Source organism: Piliocolobus tephrosceles, chromosome 18 (assembly GCF_002776525.5).
Source record: "Piliocolobus tephrosceles isolate RC106 chromosome 18, ASM277652v3, whole genome shotgun sequence".
NCBI classification, from domain to species: Eukaryota; Metazoa; Chordata; class Mammalia; order Primates; family Cercopithecidae; genus Piliocolobus; species Piliocolobus tephrosceles.
Genome location: NC_045451.1, coordinates 72146074 through 72169072, shown reverse-complemented (window position 1 = coordinate 72169072; position 22999 = coordinate 72146074). Strand labels below are relative to the sequence as shown.

General features: G+C 42.1%; 1 protein-coding gene across 2 annotated transcripts in view; it reads right to left on the bottom strand.

The window, feature by feature from the left end:
• Nucleotides 1-22999, bottom strand: part of PIEZO2 (piezo type mechanosensitive ion channel component 2) — a 460236-nt gene that overhangs the window by 165239 nt on the left and 271998 nt on the right. The gene's annotated exons all lie outside the window — the stretch shown is intronic.

Genomic DNA, 22999 nt, shown 5'->3' with positions numbered 1-22999 from the left:
GTAGATGCTTAATAATGGTACTTGTTTAATGACTGAACAAAAGCTGGAAGGAACTACCTGGGAATATACAGCTTGGCAATTCCATCAGTTCCCTCCATGGGAGACACACGGTGGCTCCATCCGCCCAGGGTTATGTGATATGAAGTGCTTCTCCCCGTGGTCTCCTTTAACAAACTCCAATTCTCAGACCCGGGCCCTGGACATTCTGGGTTCCCAAGTCAGGTGCGGCCCAGGGATAAGCATTTATTTTTTATCAGCACCTCAGGTAATTCCTGTCTTCATCATAGTCTGAAAAACACTGGCGGGCAGGTCCCTAGGCTGGAGGGGCCCCCATTTCCGCCTCCCTGCCTGCCCTCCAGGGGGTGCACTCTCCGCACACGCTGCTCCCATGAGTCCACTGCAGGATCCTGGAGGCTCTGAGGGATGTGGAAGGTATTTCTCCAGAACACACCTTGCTGGCAGCTCTTGGTAGACATGCCGCCGAGAGAAATCTCAGTCCCAGAAGAGGCAAGCGTGGCTTTGCCTGGCAGAGAGGCAGCAACACGCAACGAACACAGTGGCAGGATGTGGCCGTCGTCGTGAACATGGCACATGGAGCATGGCTGAGAGCTCAGAGAACAGAAGCCCAGGGTAACAGGTGTCCCGGGCTGTGCTGTGGCAGCACAGAGATGAAACACAGCTCTGAGGCGCTGGGATTCACTTACTTTTCCTGTGTTCTCTTTTCCTCTGGTACTTCGGAGCCCACTGTGACACCTGCAGCCTTGCCCTCTCCTGTTGGACTCACGTGGGGATCTTCTAAAGCACCAATGTTGGGCCCTGACTCAGAACTCCTGGAACCTCCTGGGACGGGGCTGGAGGTGGCAGAACATGCAGGCAGCTCGCTCCCCAGTGCGTTCTTTCTTCTGTTGGAGTTCAGAATAACCCGTCTGTGCCTCCAGTTACTACAAGGATGAGAGATTCTACAGCCCAAACTGCATCCAACCACACAAGCTGTGAGGACCTCACCTCACAGAGGCTTCCAGAACCAGGTACAGTTTCAATCTATGTCTACCCACAGGCTTCAACCAAGCCCTCTCAGCTTCGCAGATCTCTCTGAAGAGACACTTTCTTCTTTCTAGTCAGCTTTGGGTCAAATACGTGTTTGTTCCTCAGTCTGGAGCCTCAAGACTTGCCTACAAAAATGCATCTGCAAATCCTTTGTTTAAAAAACGCATTAGGCTGCCCTTTCCCTAAAGCCAAGGTTGCCCTTGTCAACATAGGCTTGGCCCTGGACCACATTCCTCCTAATCCTTGTCTTTGTTGCTTTTCTACAGACCTCAAAACCTTTCAACGCAGTAGAAGAGCAGAATAGGAGAGTGATTTAGAATATGGGCTTCAGAATTAAGAGTTTTAAACATTTTAAGCTAATTTCTATTTTTATTTTTTATGGGTAAGTGTACTTCAGAATTAGAGTTGTAAACATTTTAAGCTAATTTCTATTTTTATTTTTTATGGGACACAGGTGATGTTTTGAAACAGACATGCAAAGTGTAACAGTCACATACGGATGCCTGGGGTGCCCATCACCCACAGCGTTGATCATTTCCTTGTGTTGGCAACATTCCATTTCCACTCTTTCAGTTATTTTAAAATATACAGGACATTATCATTGGCTGTAGTCATTCTGTTGTGCTGTCAAATACTAAGAGTCACATTTGAATTCAAACTCTGGCTCTGCCATCTCTCTCACATGACTTGGGGCAAATCACTTATCTACACCTCAATTTTCCTGTCTTTAGAATGGGCATAATAAAATAGACCACACCTTATGGAGTTGTTGGGAGGATTCAATGAATGAACTAGCACCTGACAATACTCTGTGCTCAATACACCTTAACTATTACAACTACGATATTATCTCTATTAGCCCAACCCCACTCTGTGATGCAGGTGCTGGCTTCCCCTTTAATCCCTCATCGTGGAGTCACAGAGTCTTTTTGGGAAAATGCAACAGAATGTGACATGTGATTGAATCCCTGTTGGGTGTCAGGCACTTGGCACCCACAGCCTGTTTTAACACCTCCCTGATTTCATGAGGTAGGTATCATGTAAGCAACTGCAGGACAAAGAAGCCAAAGTCCCAGGAGGCTAGATCAGAGAGGAAGCCTGGCCTGTCCGAACTCCAAAGCCCTTCCCTTTCCATGAGGGCAGGCTTCCTAGAAAAGGCAGGGTGCCTGGAACAACCAGCCTCAGAAAGACTTTTCCTTTAAGTTTCTTCCCTGCTCGCTTGCGCAAGAAAGTCCAGTGCCTTTTCCCACACCTGCCTCCATTACTCTCACTTTCACAGGGACGTGATTATAAGCTCTTGTTTTGTTTGTGTGCTCCAAAATTCTTAGGTTGAAGCCAAATTCCCCATGTGAATGTATTAAGAAGTCGGGTATTTGAGGGATGATTAGGGAGAAGCCCTCACGAAAGGGATCTGTGCCCTTGTGAAAGGGACCCCAGAGAGCTCTCTCACCCCTCCATCGTGTGAGGACACATCTAGAAGGTGAAGGTACTGTCTGGGAACCAGCAAGAGGGTCCTCGCCAGGCACTGACTCTACACATCTAGAAGGTGAAGGTACTGTCTGGGAACCAGCAAGAGGGCCCTCGCCAGGCACCGACTCTGTTGGCACCTTGAACTTGGACTCTCCAGCCTCCAGAATTACGAGAAATAAATGTTTGCTGTTTTAGCCCCTAACCTACAGTACATTATTGTAGCAGCCCAGTCTTTGCAGCTCTCCTAGGTTAAAGGCCTCTCCAATGACCTCATTTTTTTTTCTTTTTTTGGTAAGGTGGTGGAAGACACAGGATGAGAAAGAGACATTCCAAATTTAGAATACTGAACAAGGAGCCACAGAAGAGCATTTGTTGTCAAATACAAAACAGATCTTTCTGTAAAGACAGAGAAACTTTCCAGATAACGTTCCTCTATTTTTCCAGCATTCTTTACACCATCATTTCATTACAATAGGTACATAATGGTATACTGGCAGAATGCCTGGGACCAAACTTAGTTACACAGTAAAACTCCTAACAAAATTCTTTTTTTTTGAGACGGAGTCTCGCTCTGTCGCCCAGGCTGGAGTGCAGTGGCGCGATATCGGCTCACTGCAGCCTCTGTCTCCTGTGTTCCGGTGATTCTCCTGCCTCAATCTCCCAGGTAGCTGGGATTACAGGCACGTGCCACCACACCCGGCAAATTTTTGTATTTTTAGTAGAGATGGGATTTTGCCATGTTGGCTAGGATGGTCTCGAACTCCTGACTTCAGGTCATCTGCCCACCTTGGCCTTCCAAAGTGTTAGGATTACAGCATGAGCCAGTGTGCCCAGCCTGAGTTCTTACATTGATCATTTAAATTTCAAGTAATTTGTACTAAAACCCAACTCTGACTCACAGTACTTTAGCAAATGCTCGATTACAAAGATCGGATAAAAGTTTTTATATTAACGTCCTTTGTGAAAAATGTTTGCTCACTCTGACAGAGTAATATCAGTGTCAGAAACTAATGTAAACAGGTCCAAATAAGCCTATGCCGTTTATGCTTTCATTTTCTTCCTGTGACTTCATGAACAGTTTGTGATGATTCCCCCAGCTACTGGATTACATGAACAAAGTACCACAAAATTGAATGAAATTACTCTCAACACACTTAGTTACGCTCCAGGATCACTCCCCTTACCTCCAAATTTAAGAGCTGAGAGTTACATCAACGCTTCCCTCTGACTGATGATTCCTGGAATATACAATGCTGACTCTCAATAGTGAGTAGGCTCCTCTCTAAGCAAACAATCCCATCCTGAACTTATTGGCTCACTTATTTTAAGGCTTGTGGATCTATTTCAAATCATGAATATTTTTGAGATGAAAAAAATATTAGCAATTGCTGACCTCTCCTTCTCCACTCCTGTCTCCTCCCCATCTCTACCCAATACCTCACCGCTTTTGCTAGCCCAGCTGTAACTTGCTCAAAGTCACTTACTATATTGAGGAAAGGAGCTACAACTAGAAACCAGATCACTTGAAATGGTTTACTGTGAAGCTATTGTTAATTCCACTACTCTGTGGCTAATTACTAGATTAAGGTAATAGGGTATATTATGTCATACATATCAAGTCACACCATAGACCATGTCCCATAATAGTTGCTCAAGAAATTCTGGCTACTATGATATCATTATTATGACAATGTATAACATAAACTTGGCTTATGCCTGGGTCAGAGCTTAATACCATATTGATGGCACTGGCAAACAAGGGACACAAGTGTCCTCTTTAAGATAGAACCTCAATCCTGCTCAAGTGAACTGGGTCTCTTAAGGGGAGGTAGTATCTGCACAGGTTGGGAGGATTTGGAGAGGTGGTTGGGAACATGCACAGAATTTACAACATTGTTTTATGTTCCATTATTAATATTAGGCTTTTCACCAAGAAAAATATATTTCTTTCATCTTGGGAATATGATCAAAGAAAGGGGAAGGGCCACCGAGGACACTCACAACTGTGGCTTGGTTTCAGCAAAACATACATTCTTCTGTCGTGGGGTATAAGCACTCTTACACGCTCACAATCTCTATGTTAGTTTCTTAGGCAAAGAAACACTCTTTGCATAGCGATGACTCACAACTCTTTCCATGCCAAGAAGCATGTGAGCAGGAGGGGCTGGTGTGCAGTCCTGTTGTGGACAGTAACAGAACGTGGAAATCAATGCTTTGAGGAGACTTTATTTTGACAGCTTTCACTAACTAAGTCTAGAACGAGAACAGCCTTTAAGTTCTCACTGATCCTCAAGGGAAGAAAAGAAGTCCCCTGTAAGCATCTTCTGAGAATACCTTTTGGGACCGCAGCCATCTTGCCTCTCTCACCTTCCCCCTCACCGTGCTGATCCAGGTACCTGTAGAATGCTCCATCACACCAGACTCGCTGGAATGGGGGTAAAGAGGGTGACCAATCCTCACCACCACACACATCCTCTAGAATGTTGGGGCCAGCGAGGAAGCTTGAGAACCACTGGCAGATGGTATCAATATCTCTTCCCAATCCAAAATTCTATGGTACAATCTATGTAAGAAAAGGCCTAAAATCTAACTGTGGGTGGACAGAACAGAATTAATTTTTACATATGAATGAAAACAAAGACACAGCATCAAAAAGGCATGGGTAGTCAGATATCCACACAAAGCAATGTTTGTGTTCCCAACCATTTTATAAAATTTCCTCAATTTTTTGTGGTTGTTGCTGTTGTTGAGATGGAGTCTCACTCTGTCACCCAGGCTGGAGTTCAGTGGTACAATCTCAGCTCAATGCAACCTCTACCTCCCAGGTTCAAGTGATTCTCCTGCCTCAGCCTCCTGAGTAGCTGGGATTACCAGTGCCTGCACCACCATGCCTGGCTGACCTCTCCCTCTCCACTCCTGTCTCTACTAAAATTTTTGTATTTTTAGTAGAGACAGGATTTCGTCATGTTGGTTAGGCTAGTCTCGAACTCCTGACCTCAGGTGATCTGACCGCCTTGGCCTCCCAAAGTGCTGAGATTACAGGCGTTAGCCACTGCACCTGGCAAAATTTCCTCAATGTTATACAAGTGTCTCTGTGGGAACAAGACTAGAACTATCTTTAAGGTATCTTTCCAGCAAGTTTCTCTCCATTTCTTGTGGCATCCCATCCTATAATACTGTCTTTTACAATGAGTTTTTGCTAGTTTGGCTTCCAGTTCCTTTTCCCACCCTACCCCCTGCCTTGCATCATGTGGAAAACACAGCCAATGTTTAACCATCTTTTTTTTTTTTTTTTTATTAGTTTCTTACTTGTGCTTTAAACACGTTTCCATGCCAAACCCATAGATATTTTATTTTGTATGTGAGCAAACTGTAATCTGACAGATTTCACACTACATTGTTTTTTCAAACTTGGAAAAACTTTGCACTGAGTCCCCTGGGCTCTGCATCACGCCTTTGAAGTTTTTTGGGGTACAAATGTGTCTTTACTAGTTGCCAATTTACTGTAATTGGGCTTTATATTATGTTTGCAGGATACTGCCTTATAATAAAAAGCAATCTGTTCATAGGGCAATTTTGTACCAGGTACAGGGTGTGCTGTATTCAGAACTATGATTGGTGGTGGACAAATAGAGGCCACATGGATGGGGCTTACATTTAATTATCACAGGCATTCTTTCTCTGATGTCCCCTGTAGGGTTCATAAGGGAACGTTTATATTCTATGAGTGTTGCAAATTTATGGCCTCTTTCCCATGCTTGAACACACTGTCACCTCTAAGAGAAAAGTGAGAAATGAGTCAGAACCATAACTCCCAAGGCCAGCTGGTCTTCCACACTCCTGGGTGACTTCTTATGACAGCAAGACTAGCTCAACATGTAAGCCAGGCAACCTCCCCTATCAAGAAGCCCAAGATGAGAGGTCATAAATATACGCACTTCTATTACCCACAAATATAATTTCCCCTAAGTGGTTATAATATAAATATGGGTTTAGATGCCACATTTTAAAGTCTTACACAGTCAATAACCTGTGAAGTTACATGGAAGAGAAGGAGAGTAATGGCAAGTGGAGGGTTCCTCTGATAAGTTACATGTCAACCAACAGCTCTGCAAGGCATCTGCTATTGTTTCTAGAATATGTAGAGATTTGAGGTTCACATAACTGAAAAAACAGTAAATAGTGAAACTCACAAGTCCAGGTCTGCTGGCCTCAAGTCACCCCACTGCCCTATTTCTCAGACAAAATAATGTGATATTTTTCAAAGTATCAGAAAACTCTAAAGAAAAAGCATTAGTCACGGGATAGTTCCATTACAGGTCTTATTTATTCATTTGTCGTTTTATTCAGCAAGAATTTGCTGTATCCTGCCTCTGTGTTGGGTTCTACCTTTCAGTGGTGGGGATGTCCAGATAAGTAGGATACGACCCCTGTCATCAAAGAGCACTGCACTCCAGAGGGAACACTACTCAACCATGGTACAATGGTTTTTGGCAACTAGCTCTGGTCTGTTAAGCCCTCATGCAGATGATTGTCAAGCTTTTCCTCCCGTAGAATTACTTTGCCAGACCACTTCCTGTGCTGGCTGGTGGAGGGAGGAGATGATGGCTGGCCCCATGTGTGGCGTGGCAGTAAAGCAGCAGGAGTCAACCCGGAAGGGCATGGAGGCTGTTCACTGACCCCAAGAGAGGATCTCAACCCCAGGATAGCAGCTAGCTTGCTGCACTTGCATTTCAATCTATAGGAAGGACACTAAAGATAAGCCTGTGAATTACTAACCAAGGAGTTTCTTTCTTTCTTTCTTTCTTTTTTTTTTTTTACCAGAAAGCTAAGGAAAAAGACTAGATAATCAATTTCTTGCAGGTGTGCTGTAAGGAGGAAAGCAATAAATCTTCTGTAAGAGAAGTTGTATGTACCTTATGGATGCTCAGAAAGAAACAAGCATATCTAGGAAAAGAAACAACTGGCTGAGTCTCACAAAAACTTGCGTCTTCTCACTTAAAGTACAGGTTAAACGTTTCTGTTTTGGGAGGATAAAGTCTTAACTGTTTGGAGTTAATGTCATGAAATATAGCTATAACTTTCCAAGAAACATTGTAATTGGGTAATACTGGAATTGAATCAATTAAGTCACTTTAACAGGCATTCTAGATAAATGGATTGGATCTGCTATATGAACTAGACTCATAGCTGTCACTGTGGCCAGATTCTTTCTGACAGTTATATTTGGGGTCTGGAGACCAGATTCTCCAGAGAAGCAAGAAAAATGTTAGAAAACATGCATTCCTCTTGCCCAGTGAATTTTAATTAAGTGTCAGATTATTACCCAACTCCTTCCCATCAGTGATGACACAGACACACAAGTTAAACGTGGGGTATGAGGAGAGCCATATGCAGTTCCTGATAAAGGAACGGTTCCTCAACGTGTTTGCCAGCATCGTGATCTGAGATGATTTGTAGAGGAAGGGATAGACAACGTTTAGAACTTTTGGCATAACAAACAATAAATCCACAGAATTTTATTTCTTGTTCAGGTGAGTGACAGGAATTAGATTTGCCTTCCTGCTTGGAACAATCAAAAATATATGAAACAACGATTTGGTAGACGCTGCACATCATGCAGCGGAGAGCTCAATCTTTGAGATACATCAGAGTAGATCTCAATCTTTGAGGGGTGAGAGTAAAACAAGATAATCCCTAAAATTGCTCAAGCTTACTGCATCAAGAGAGTTTTCAGCACTAAATTCCCTCCCTTGGTGCTGGGAGGGAACCCAGAAAGAGTTTGGCAAGTTTTGTGAGTTGAAAAGATGTAGCTTGTAGTTGAGCAGCATTTGGGGAGGCCAAGGCAGCCACATTTTGGAGGCAGCAAGAGAGAAGCGACTCATCATGTACAAGGGATCCTCAGTAAGATTATAAACTAATTTCTCAGCAGAAAATTTGGAGGCCAGAAGGCAACGGGTTGATTTATTCAATGTGATGAAAGAAAAATAAAACCTGTCAACTGAGAGTTCTCTATCTGGCAAAGCTGTCCTTCAAAATTAAGGGAGAAATTAAGACATTTCAAAATAAAAGCTGAATGGGGGACTTGCCCTTCTAGAAATGCTAACGGGACTCCTTCAGGATGAAATGAAAGAAAGCTAGATGGCAACTAGATGGTAACTCCTCCAGGATGAAATGAAAGAAAGCTAGATGGTGGAGAAATAAAGATCTTCATTGAAGGTAAATACATGGGGAATTATAAAAGCTAATAGTATTGTAATTTTGGTTTGTAACTCTACTTATTTGTTTTACAGGATTAAATATACACACACATATATTAATATATGCAAGGGTGGTGTGAGGCCGGGCATGGTGGCTCATGCCTGTAATCTGAGCACTTTGGGAGGCGGGTGGATCGTTAGGTCAGGAGATCAAGACCATCCTGGCCAACATGGTGAAACTCTGTCTCTACTAAAAATACAAAAAGTAGCTGTGCGTGGCGGTGCGCACCCGTAGTCCCAGGTACTCAGGAGGCTGAGGCAGGAGAATTGCTTGCACATCGGAGGTGGAGGCTGCAGTGAGCTGAGATCGCACTACTGCATTCCAGCCTGGCCAACAAAGCGAGACTCAATCTCAAAAAAAAAAAAAGTTGGTGCACTTTTTTTTTTTTTTGCCATTAATGGCATAAAACGCAATTACTTTTGCACCAACCTAATATACACGAATGTACATATAGCTGCTATAGTTTGGATGTCTGTCCCCTCCAAATCTCATGTTGAAATTTGATCTCAAATGTTAGAGGTGATGCCTAATCAGGAGTGTTTGGGTCATGCGAGCAGATCACTCATGAATAATTAATGCCCTCCCTGAAAGGTTGGGGAGGGAAAGTGAGTGAATTCTTGCTCTGTTACTTCTCTCAAGAGCCAGTTGTTAAAAATAGCCTGGCACTTTCTCTATTGTTTTCTTGCTTCCTCTCTCACCCTGTGATCTCTAAAAATGCTGGCTCCTCTTCAACTTCTGCCATGAGTGGAAGCAGCCTGAGGCCCTCAGCAGGAGCAGATGCTGGTGCCACACTTCGTGCACAGCCAGCAGAATGGTGAGTCAAATAAACCCCTTTTCTTTATAAATTACCCAGCCTCAGGTATTCCTTCATGGCAACATTAAACAGACTAAGACATGATGCTGATTGTGATGATGGTTTCATGGACGTGTTTATGGCAAAACTTACTAAATTGGACACTATAAATACATGCAGTTTTCTGCATTTTATACAAGAAAGCTGTTAAGAAAAACTCAATAATGAGTAGCAAGTTTATTAAAACGTTTGTCAAATTTTCTTAGCAGAAAGCTTTTGTAGCAAATTCTGTAGAGAAAATTTAAAAGTATCTTGCTTTTCATTTTAAGAGCTAATCTCTTATCCTTGAGTCATGGCTACTTGGAGCTAAAAAGCAGATAAAACAGCAGGAGTTACTGCATAAGCCACATTCTGAACTTCAACAATCCAAGCAGTTATGAGGCAATATATCTTGGTATATTTATTCTCAAAATACTTCACAAAGCAGCCAAATTGGCTTATCTACAATCAAACTGAAAAATTAATGAGGTGTTGCTGCAATAAATTAAAATAAAGAACATGGAAGAGGATCTTAACTCTAACAAAACAAGATGATCACACTTTCCAATGAAAAACTAAATAATTGTTTTATTTCAAAATGAGGTTTCTCACAAGATCTCTTTAGATTTCATTTCTTATACGCTCACACTTTCCAATGAAAAGTTTGATAGCTAAGTAATTGTTTTATTTCAAAATGAAGTTTCTCAAAAGATCTCTTTAGATTTCATTTCTTTTTTTTTTTTTTGAGATAGAGTCTCGCTCTGTCGCCCAGGCTGGAGTGTAGTAGCCGGATCTCAGCTCACTGCAAGCTCCGCCTCCCGGGTTTAGGCCATTCTCCTGCCTCAGCCTCTCATGTAGCTGGGACTACAGGTGCCCGCCACCACGTCCGGCTAAGTTTTTTTTGTATTTTTAGTAGAGACGGGGTTTCACCATGTTAGCCAGGATGGTCTTGATCTCCTGACCTCGTGATCCACCCATCTTGGCCTCCCAAAGTACTGGGATTACAGGCTTGAGCCACCGCGCCCGGCCCCAGATTTCATTTCTTACATGCTCTTCTCTTAACTTGAAAAAACAGTCAATCTTTCTACTTCAAGAAATTTACCACTATTAATTTGCTATTAATTTTTAAACTTGAAAGCACCTAAATGTACTATCTGGCCAAAGTTTGTGATATGTCCATACATAACAATCATTTGGAGCAAATTTAGAAAACATTTTAACCGTGAACCATGCCTAATCTTTATCCTTTTCATATTTTGAAGGACTAAATGTAAAAAGGGTAATTTTTTCACATAGCAAGCATTCATTGGTACCTGGGACATGCTGACATGGTACTTGATACTGACAGACACAAAGATCAATGAGATACAGTTTCCGACCTCCAGTTGCCCGGCGAATTCTCTAGCAGTGCTCCCTGCCAGGGTTCAAATGCTACGCATCCAACAAGAGTAGCCCACTCCACACCCATTAGGTCCAGACCAATGGGCTGCCTCATGGTGTTATGGCCACAGATGTCCCTCATGCAGGCTCAAATTACTGAGCTTCTGAAGCTCTATGTGACAAAGTACAGGGACTGGTTTACCACGAAGTTGTTCTGGAACGGGGTGGTGGGAAGGGAGTCTCATACACATTCTAGGAAGGCAGGAGAAGTATATTACTATGTTGGCTTATTATGTTATGAAGGTGATTATGCCTAGTGTCGGTCATAAGGGCACAACCTTAGAAGTCAGAGAGAATTGGCCTCAAACCCTGGTTCTGTCATGTAATAAAGGTGTGGGCTGGGCGTAGTGGCTCACACCTGCAATCCCAGCACTTTGAGAGGCCAAGGAAGGTGGATCACTTCAAGCCAGCGCCAGGAGTTCGAGACCAGCCTGGCCAACATGGCGAAGACCCATCTCTACCACAAAATGGGAAAATTAGCCAGGTGTGGTGATGCACGCCTGCAGTCCCAGCTACTTAGGAGGCTGAGGCACAAGAATCGCTTCAATCTTGGAGGCGGGGGTTGCAGTGAGCCGATATCGCACCATTGCACTCCAACCTGGGTGACACAGCGAGACTCTGTCTCAAGAGATAAAATAAAATAAAATAAAAAATAAAGGTGGCTTTTCTGCATCGTTTAAAATATGAACATAAAAATAATAGTACCCATCAGGTGGCTCGTGCCTGTAATCCCAGCATTCTGGGAGGCCAAGGCGGGCGGACCATGAGGTCAGGAGATCAAGACCATCCTGGCTAACACCGTGAAACCCCGTCTCTATTAAAAAATACAAAAAATTAGCCTGGCATCATGGCAGATGCCTGTAGTCCCAGCTATCTGGGAGGCTGAGGCAGGAGAATGGCGTGAACCCAGGAGGCAGAGCTTGCAGTGAGCCAAGATTGCCCCATTGCACTACAGCCTAGGCGACAGAGCAAGACTCCATCTCAAAAAAAAAAATAGTACCTACCTCAAAGGGTTATTATGATAATTAAATAAGAAATGCAAGACAAGTGCTTCATACAAAGTAACTGACCAAATAATTACAGCACTTTCTAGTCAGGTCACAGGCACCTAAAAGTAGATTGCTTAAAATCAAAAGTTGTTTGAAATCACAGTTTAAAGACGAGATATATGACAGACTATATTTACATGTTATTATAGTTTTAATTAAATGATGAATGTCTAATTAACCATGAGGACAATGTATTTAATGAATGTATTTAACAAATAACCTCTTTGTAGTTCTTAATACATACCAGACACTGTTTTACAAATATTAATCCATTTAATATTCACAACAAACTTATAGGGAATAATTATTATAATCTTTCCCATTGTGTATGTGTGTGTGTGTGTGTATATATACACGTACACAAACTTCAACTATGTTTCAGGAACATGTTTTGTTTCACTGGGAGAATACCAAGAAACACAATTAAATAATACTTTTTCCAGAGACAGGATTTTTTTTTTGTATCAGTAATACAAGGATGGTGGTTAGGATTTTAAGAGACTATGAAAAGAGGAGTTATTTGGTTGGATTAGATTTTACTAAACTCCCAGATTCCACACAAACTGGAAATCAGTAAAGACATGCTGACTTAACCCTCACATGTAGCAGTTTAATAATAATAATAATAAATCACATACATGTGTTTCTACAGAAAATTACAGGAGGAACATGGAACTGACATTCTTTGATTGTTTTCTAGTTACCAGGATGGGTAGCCCTCGGGCATACTGTCTCACTAATTTCCACCACACTGTTCTGCAGCAGGTAAAGGAGCCCCATTTTCAAGACCAGGGCCCCCAAATTAATTAAGAAACATTACCCAAGGTCTCTCAACAATGAAAAGCAAACTGGGTCTCTGAAGGACATACTGAATAGAAACTGAAGTCTCTCGCGTCTTCAAAAGTTAAAGCTACTGACTACTTTAGCCATGTTTATTTTAAGCATCAAGGATAAAGTTATTCTGGAGTTTCTCAAATAAATACATTTAAAGCCCATCATTTTTCTAAAGCAAAAACTAAATATTTGCAAACACCACATTAAGAACCATGGCTAGTTATACCATTAAGCCTCACTTAGTTCCGAAGCACAGCTTCATATTCGATGATGTGTGGATGGATCGAGGCAGTGGGAGTGCCGTGGGTGTATGAAGATTGATGGTGACCTTTCTGGAAAATAATTTCCCCACACATCTTATAGCCAGTGGCCACATCTGAAGCTTAGTATATTAGTCCATTCTCACACTGCTGAAAATGACATACCCAAGACTGGGCAATTTACAAAAGAAAGATGTTTAATGGAGTTACAGTTCCACACGCCTGGGGAGGCCTCACAATCATGGCGGAAGGCAAGGAAGAGCAAGTCACATCTTCCATGGATGGCAGCAGGCAAAGAGAGAGCCCATGCAGGGTAAGTGCCGTTTTTAAAACCATCAGATCTGTGAGACTCAGTCATTATCACCAGAACAGCACAGGAAAGACTTGCCCTCATGTCCCACCGGGGATGAGATCTGGGTGGGGCTATAGCCAAACCTATCACTTAGAGTTCAAGAAAATCAAGTTTTACATTATTCTGATATACAAGGAGATAAAATACAAGGGTTTTTAGGAAACAGAGAGAGAAAACAAGCTTGAACTAAGAGTTCCTGAGAAGCCAATGTATGGTCAGCAGTGTTAAATCCTGAGAGTACTAAAGCCAAAACAGCCGATCATCCCTCAAGAACTGGGTCCTAGTGGGTCAGACATATACATGAAGGGATTGTTATGGCCCAATGCGGCTGTTGTTATAAAGCAAGTTTGCATAGAATAATTGCCTACAGGATAATTATTCTTCCTCACGGAGGAACACGGAAGGTTCTGGAAGGAGGTGCATGGGTAGGTTTAAGAGACAAGTAGGAGCCAGTGAGAGCAGTGAGCAGGAGATTTCCAGCAAAGGAAACATTATAAGGGATGGAACTGCTTTACGTGCACAGAGGAACTGCAAGTGTGATGCGAGATACGGCTAGAACTGCTGGAAATGGGGAAGTGAGTTTGAATAATAAAAATATTTGATGACTACAACAATAAAAATCAGTAGCACTTGATATGCTCTCTCCTGCTTAATACACCCACCCACTCCGGCCTCGGCACTATCTTCACCCCTATTTTATAAATAAGGAAACAGAGGTACAGAGAGTTTTAGTAAAGTTCTCCTAGGTGCTCTGCCTAGAAAAGAGCAGGGCCAAGGTTCAATCCCGAGCCAATGGACTCCAGGGAATGAGCTGTTGAGCATTAGCAGAATCCTCTTAGTGTCGTATTATTAAATCAGTGGAACCCATGCAATGCTGGCTGGCCAGATGACAGCAGCTGGGGCAGGTGTCTGCAGGTGAGCTGCACTCCTAGCTATGGATCCTTTAGAATGACTCACTGAGTCGGCTAACTTTGGCGAATTCTAGGTGCCCACAGATAATAAGGCATCTTCTTCATAAAAACTGAAAGGAAGACCCTGGATATGCCCTTGGTGGGCAAAAGGAGAGAAATCTGGCCCATAACACTTAATCCAGGCTGAGAGTCTGGAAGGTGCAGTGGGGAAGCCTTAGGTCGCTGGGCTGGATAAACATGCAGTGCAAAGGCCCATGGGCTCGGCCAGAAGCCACAGTTGCTTTTGTACCCAGTGCAGGTGTCATGGCTGAGTAGGACACCTCATTGCCCTGGGATCCCTGTCCCCACCACACCCACATAGGCCCGCAAATGATACCAAGGTCCAAATGAACTCAGGGTTCAAGTATTTAAGTTCTGTTGATTTTCCACTTATCAGTGGAAAGTCAATTTCTCTTGGGACTCCTAATTCTACCTTTCAGATAAGCATAAATGAACTCTGAATGAGACCTGTAGAATAAGTCATTTCATCATTAAGCATCTTTTCAAAATGAAACCAACAGTGGTTTATCATGTATCATCTGCCAACTTCACAAATTCAGCACAACACTAGAGATTAACTGCTGCCAGCGTCATCTTCTAACAAAAAGATGAAGGAAAAGTGGTAGCTTGGTTGGGTTCATTTGCATTCCTTAGCATTATAACAGCGTGCTTTACATTTGTTTTTCTCCACACACTGGACCCACTTCAGATGAAGGTTTTGCCAACTGGTCTCCATTAAATACAATTGAGTCTTTCTGTGCTGTTTCTGTTTATTAAACTTCAGATCACCCTAATGCAAGACAGGCACACCCTAGTAATCTTGATGGGGTGCAAAAGTACATTCATTTCAATAACCGGATTACGTAGCCGCTTGCAAAGCAAGACTGCAGCAGACCTAATAGAAGAGCTGACTACATTCCTTCATTTTCTAGATGACCCCACTGGCTTCTCCAAACTCGAAGATATACAGCACTGAGGCATTTATTTTTCCTTGCATACAATTGATATTTTATGACTATTGTAAAAAAGTAAAAACATAACAAATGGTATTGCACTTTGAATGTTTGTTTTTTAACTTTAGAAGAAACTCATCATGCTAGAGTTTGAGGTTTTGCTGTTTCTGTTTTTTACATTGTTTTAACACTGACAGAAACGTGAGCTCTTCCTTCACTAAACAATTCATTTTCTAACTATCATGATTTATTGAAGCAGATGATAAAAAAGGGTAACAGGACAAATCATTGTCTACTTATTTAAGAGAGAATGCTATTTTCACAGAGAACGGGCTGAGACTCTTTCCCATTCCTTCCCACGCTTCATTTTGAAACCTCACAATATAAGGTGAAAAAAGCAGCAGAACAACAAACTGAACTTGAGCAAACAAGTCCGACCCCTGCAGTGACCTTTGGAATGATCTAGAGAAAGTGCATGAGTTGGAATGAAAGCCAGTCAAGGATTACACGAGACAACTTAAAGAAATATTCAAAGTTGCATGCTCATTTCAGCACTGAACATGTGCTAAATGCTCACTAGTAGGATCTAGAAATAAATATATAGGTTCCAAGTGTTTACATTATGATGAAGGAAATCATACGCCTCCATTTCAGCCTCCTGCCATCCCCACCACTCTTAGTACTTCAGAACTTTGACCTGAATTATCCAGATCACCACAAGATAAGCAAACAAACAAAAAGCCCTCTTTTTGTCAAGAACCATCTTTAGAAGAATTCACCCAAGGATTTCTTTTTTTTCTTCTTTTTCTTTTTTTAAGACAGAATCCTGCTCTGTCACCTAAGCTGGAGTGCAATGACAGGATCTCGGCTCACTGCAACCTCTGCAATCTCTGCCTCCTGGATTCAAGCAAATCTCCTGCCTCAACCTCTCGAGTAGCTGGGACTACAGGCGTGTGGCACCACACTCAGCTAATTTTGTATTTTTAGTAGAGACGGGGTTTTGCCATGTTGACCATGCTGGTCTCGAACTCCTGCCCTTAAGTGATCCACCTGCCTTGGCCTCCCAAAGTGTTGAGATTACAGGCTTGAGCCACTGCGCTTGGTCCCTCTCCCAACCCAGAATTTCTTTAGGTATCTTCTTCACAAGGACATGACCATGATGTGCAGCTAAACTATTAAAATTGGCTTTTAACTGAACTCACCAAAGAGTAGGGAAAACTCAAGTTTATCACATACAGGTGTGTTTTAAAGCCTCTCGGAAGCCACACATTCCCAGTAGTGAAACAGGAATTGGGTCCTCCCGCCCCGGCTCCCGTGCTTTGCGCAGGGCACCATCTGCATTGTTAACGCAGGATGCCTACAGGACAGAAGTCGCCCAAGGATCCCTGATCCATAAATGGGGCCAGCCCTACAGGTAGGAAACACATGAGGATATGCACACCTCGAACTGGGGGAAACTGAACATCAGCCCCGTAATATTAATTCTTCCATTCTTGCTTCCTGTCTTGGGAAACGTAAAGTGTTTGCTGTCTACTGAAATTCCCTATGAAAATACAAAACCTTTGGAAGAAACTACTTTGCATTAGCTGAGGCAAATTTTGTTTAGTTCACCATTTTTCTTCGGGAGACCTGCCAGATTAACAGCTGTCATAGGGCTCTATTCTTTTAAACAGACTGTTTTGAATGGTATATTACTGGTCTTATATTTAGTTATGTGTATTCACTTTTAAGCTTTCTTCTGCTGGATCAACTTCTGAGTATGGTCACTGATTTTTGTAGTTATTGTTATAATAGACTACAGTACTTCAGATTTGGGAAGAATAATCTCAGTTTCAGACCCAGTGTCTTAAACTCCCCATAAGTACACTCATCTCTGTCACACAATAAGTCCTACATAGGCCGGGCGTGGTGGCTCACGCCTGTAATCCCAGCACTTTGGGAGGCCGAGGTGGGCAGATCACCCGAGGTCTGGAGTTCGAGACCAGCCTGACCAACATGGACAAACCCCGTCTCTACTAAAAATACAAAAAATTAGCCGGGCGTGGTGGCGCATGCCTGTAATCCCAGCTACTTGGGAAGCTGAGGCAGGAGAATCGCTTGAACCCGGGAGGCGGAGGTTGCAGTGAGCCGAGATGGCGCCATTGCACTCCAGCTTGGGGGACAAGAGCGAAACTCTGTCTCAAAAAAACAAAAAGCAAAACAAAACAAAAAAAGTCCTACATTTTGTTTTGGAAAATATGCTCATGCCACACCTGTGTGCACAAATGGAAGGGAATCACGAATTCTCACCCTCCCCTGGATAGAAGTAATGCAAAAACTCAACCACTGTGTGGATGAAGCTGGAAGGAAGCACGTGATTTTTTGGGACCATCGGGTGAAAAGAAGGGATTACCCTAGAGAAAAACAAAGCCCCAGCCCTGTGCCACATATTGGCATGGAATTTCAGTTTACAACAGCTGCATGGGGAGGGCATCGCAAACCAGAAAGTTAGTGAACATTATGCTGGCCTAGGACCTGGACACCTGTGCATCCTCCAGCAGAAGCAAGCACCCCACAGCCCTGCAGAGGCTCTTGCACAGCTGCGAGGACGTGGGCTTGCAACTTGCTCGTTGTTAAGTTTTGTTTAGATTTAGAAGTAATGTGAACACTCATCGCAGCATCATTGATGAGAACATAAATGAGAAATAATCTACGTGGTTAAAACTCAGGGGTTGACTAAGTTATAATATAGTTACACAATTACTTTGCACTCTATGAAAACTACATTTTAGGACATTTTATAACATAGGAAAATGCACAACTTGCGTGAATACAGTAAATTATAAAATAGTATGTGCAATATGATTCAAAATTTGTTTGTAAAAAGTACATATAGACATAAGAAAGATTCTGAAAACATTTGGCTGAAAAGCAATAGGATTTATTTCTGGGAAAAAGGATTACATTTTTAAGTGTTTTTTCTTATTATTTTATTTTTCCAAATCACCAAAAAACATGTGTTCAGTATAACAGTGGGACAAAAAATATCAATTCAATGTTTCTAAAAATAAGGTTAATACTCACCAGAGAGCACATTTGAAAGCTTACGAGAAGATAAAAATTGCCTGGACTGTTTTAAGGGGAGCTTTATCTATCCAGGAAGTGAGATAGAAGGGCTGGAGTCTCTGTGGTTATGAAGTTTGTGATAAACACCCACATATGGTGATTTTCTTTCTTTGTTTCTATGTTTCCTTCTTTCTCTCTCTCTTTTTTTTTTTTTTTTTTGCCAGTCTGCAGTTTGTTTTCTTCCAACTCAGAGTTTGGGGTTAATAACAATACACTGAAATTATGCCCTAAGATAAAGCTATGGTTTAAATATGCGAATCTCCATGCTTTAAAGGAATAAAATGTAAAGTCCTGTTATCGCCAAGTTAATGGGGAGGAAATCTACAACAAGGAAGTTTACACATTGCATTATTTAGCTCACATTTTCTATTCTCTGATAAGCAACTTAAGTTCCAATGACCAGTGACTTATTCTATGAGATTATAGTAACAGACCTTTTAAACTGTTAAGGGGATGATGTACCGAAATGTCAGAAATACATTATAATTTTACGTTTATGACAATTGAAATGAAGCGCAAATACGATGTTATTACACTATTAGAACTGTTACTATATGTACCATAAGAAGACAAATTACAGCCCCTGGGCCAAGTATGGTTCAGTGCCTGTTTTGGTGCCATTTATGAGGTAATAATGGTTTTTACACTTTTAAATGGTTGGGGAAAAATAAAAAAAATTCTCATTAATGTAAAAGGAATACAAAATGTCAATTTCAGTGTTCACAGTTTTACTGAAACACAGCCATGGTCATTTTTTTACATCACACCCAGCTGATTTCACATTATGATGACTTCTTGAAAGAACTGTGACAAAGAGCATATGGTTCTCAAAGCCTTAAATATTTACTAAGCTTTACAGAGAAAGTTTGCCTGATCTAGCATTTTCGAGGTGGTTCTGAATATTATTTGTATTTTCTACCCTCAGCCGCTAGATGGCATAAAAAATCCTTAAGCCAGTAGAAAGAATAACCCCCCCAAAACCAAAAAACTTCTGCCCTACAGAGGATATTTACATTTTCAATTAAGTCATCCTCTAAAAGGGAGTTCTTTCAGCAGTACAAAATTTTGCTGTATGTGTTCAACAAACCAAAAATCAAATGTTTAAAGGAAACTAAGAAAGCATTAATTTAGTCTAGAAATAATGTCTGCACTGAAATTTAGCATTTATTCACTTCTGTCTAAAGTAAATATTATGTGAATATGCACTATTAAAGAGGTTCCTCAGTTTTACTGTGTCTACACAAAATTCTTCTCTTATTAGACTGAATTGCACTTCTCCAGTTGCCAGGCTAATACAATCAGCTGAGCCAACTGCATTTAGAATGAGGTCAGTGTGTGTGTGTGGGTGTGGATGTGTGTGTCCAGCACCAACTTTTACTTATTTTAACTGAATTTAAGTGGTCTTAAAGGATTTGACTGAACAGCTCTCTCAAGCGCGCACTCTCTCTCTCTCTGTGTTAGCACTGTATAGACCCAGTCAGCCACAACTAGTTTTACCATGGCCAAATTTTACACATAAATCAATCAAAGCAAGGCCACTGGGCCCTCTCACATATTTTGCCTTTATAATTTACTGTCACGTTAAAACCACATTACGATCTTTTGAAAGAAGGATGCAAACCTGTATTGCTGGTATGGTAATATTATTCACGTTCTTTTAAACTGCAGGTTCCTCATTTCTCAACAAGAAGACAAAAAGCACCACATTACCACCCAGAGGCACAGCAGAGAGCATTCTGGCACCGTCTTCACCTACCACTCACACCCTCTTCTACTGTTACAGCAGGTAAGTGGTCAGGCATGAGTGGGGCAGGAGAGGGCACCCCCACCCACCAACCGGGAACGTCAGGAGACCATAAGGCGATGAGGTTGTTACACTGTTTCTCTAAAATAATAATTGGTTGCAGCTGGGGGTCCGGGAAAGGCAGTCTCCCAAGATACAGAAAAAACAAAACAAAACTGGTGATCAGCAGCTTCCCGATAAGACTTCGGGAGTTGAGTGAGCGGACTCGAGCATGCGCAGTAAGAGGTAAAATGGCAGCGTTTAACTGGTACGCGACCTTGTAGGAGCATTTGGGGAGGGAAGAGCACTTCAAGTGAGCATGCGCACAACTCCAGCAAACGGACTGCACGTGCAGCGCCCCCCAAGGGCTGGCAGGCCACTGTGCATGCAGAGAGCCCACCCCCAGCAAAGAATCCAGGGAAAAGGGACCAAAGACCCTGGAACATGCCAATGTATAAAACCCCAGTCAAAGGTCAAACCGTGCACTTGATTTCTCAAGTCGCCTGCTTAGCCCGCTTCCAAGTGGACTTCACTTCCTTTCATTCCTGCTCTAAAGCTTTTAAATACATTTTCACCCATTCCTGCTCGAAAACTTGCCTCAGTCTCTCCTGCCTTACGCACCTCAGTAGAATTCATTTTTCTAAGAAAGCAAAAATTGAAACTGCAGCAGATCCATGGGAATTCGCTGCCAGCAACATACTTCGGTGCTGCGAGACTCAGATATGTTTCACTGCTAACATTACCATTTCTGTTCCCTTTCTTTTTTCTGGAACTGTCAATTATGAACCTTTCCTTACACAAAGAGAAGTTCAAATAGGACAATGGATAACCCTATACTGATCACCTAGTTTAAATAATTTTGTCTTCTCTCTGTTAACTATTCCTATGTATATATCTATGTATGCATGTATCTATCAATCTATTATGTTTGTTGTTACACCATTTTTAAGTTGCAAACATCATGGCACATCTCTAAATAACTCACCATGTATCTCCCAAAATAATAGCATTTTTCTGTCTACCCACAAAACCATCATACACCTAATAAATCAGCAATAATTCTATGGTATCAATTAATACTCAGTGGACACTGAAATTTCTCTGACAGAACCCCAAAATACGTTTTAAGAATTTGTTGTTGCACCAGGATCTGATCTACAGCTGTGCTTCACACACTTTTAAGTATCTACTGTTCTCCTCTAGACAGTTGCTGTCTCCACTCTCTATGCAGACTTTTTTTTTTTTTTTGAGAGGGAGTGTCGCTCTGTCGCCCAGGCTGGAGTGCAGTGGGTCGAGCTCAGCTCACTGCAAGCTCTGCCTCCCGGGTTCACGCCATTCTCCTGCCTCAGCCTCCCAAGTAGCTGGGACTACAGGCGCCCGCCACCTCGCCTGGCTAATTTTTTGTATTTTTAGTAGAGATGGGGGTTTCACCATGTTAGCCAGGATGGTCTTGATCTCCCCACCTCGTGATCCGCCAGCCTCAGCCTCCCAAAGTGCTGGGATTACAGGTGTGAGCCACAGCCCCCGCCCTATGCAGACTTCTTTTTCATGCTGATTTTTTTTTTTTAAGACCCATTCATTTGCCTTGCAGAATCCACATTTTGAATTCTTTTGATTGTTTTCTTGTGGAGCTATTTGTTTCCTAGCCTTTATATTTTCTGTAAATGGGAGGTTAGGTCAAAAGTCTTAACAATATGATGCCATATATTTCATCTGTTGCATCACACTGAGAGGTGTGAAATGTTGAGCTATCTCATTTTTGATAACGTTGATTTCAATCAATTCCTCAAGATATTGATCACACCTTGTAAAGATGTTATTTTTTCTTTGCAATTAGCAAGCATCAACAAGGTTCTACTTTGTCATTGTGTAACCACCACAACCTTTATAGTAATTATTTCAGGTGTGGACATAATAGAACATATCATTAAGGATTGATAAACAGTAATTCTCTAATTCTGTTAATCCTTTGCCTGTTATTATCTAACATCATCCTGCATGGAGGAATTTTCTCTCATTCACTGAGAATGACTTGTTGAAAGTCAAAGTAAATGCTGGATTCTTTACCTTCAATTCTCATTTTCATAGTAAGGATTTGGTGTAATACTCATCTCCAATTGAAGCAAAGTATTTGATGTTTCTCTCTCCCTTTCTCTCTCATACCAGAGACTTACGTATTTTCTTATTTATTTATTTATTTGGAGACAGGGGCTCACTCTCACCCATGTGGGAGTGCAGTGGTGGTGTGATCATGGCTCACTGCAGCCTCGACCTCCCAGGCTCGGGTGACCCTCCCACCTCAGCCTCCTGAGTAGCTGACACCACAGGTGTGCGCCCTCTTGCCCAGCTAATTTTCTGTAGATACGGGGTTTCACCATGTTGCCCAGGCTGGGGCTTTTATTTTTAAGCTTTTTACAATTAGTTATTGTTTCTGATGCTCAATTTGTTCTCGTATATCGGGCCCGTGAGACGTCTTTCTAGCTGGATGCTGTGGCACATCCTTACTGTTCTTTGGTGTAACATGTTCTTCCTGATCTTCTTCCCTGGCTGAGACTCTGGGTCTGTTTCATTCCTGCACATGACAGCTCCCTGTCCTCCTGCATCCCGGCAGCATCTCCATCTGGAGACCACTGTCCTCCTTCTGGACTGTGTCATCCAATACA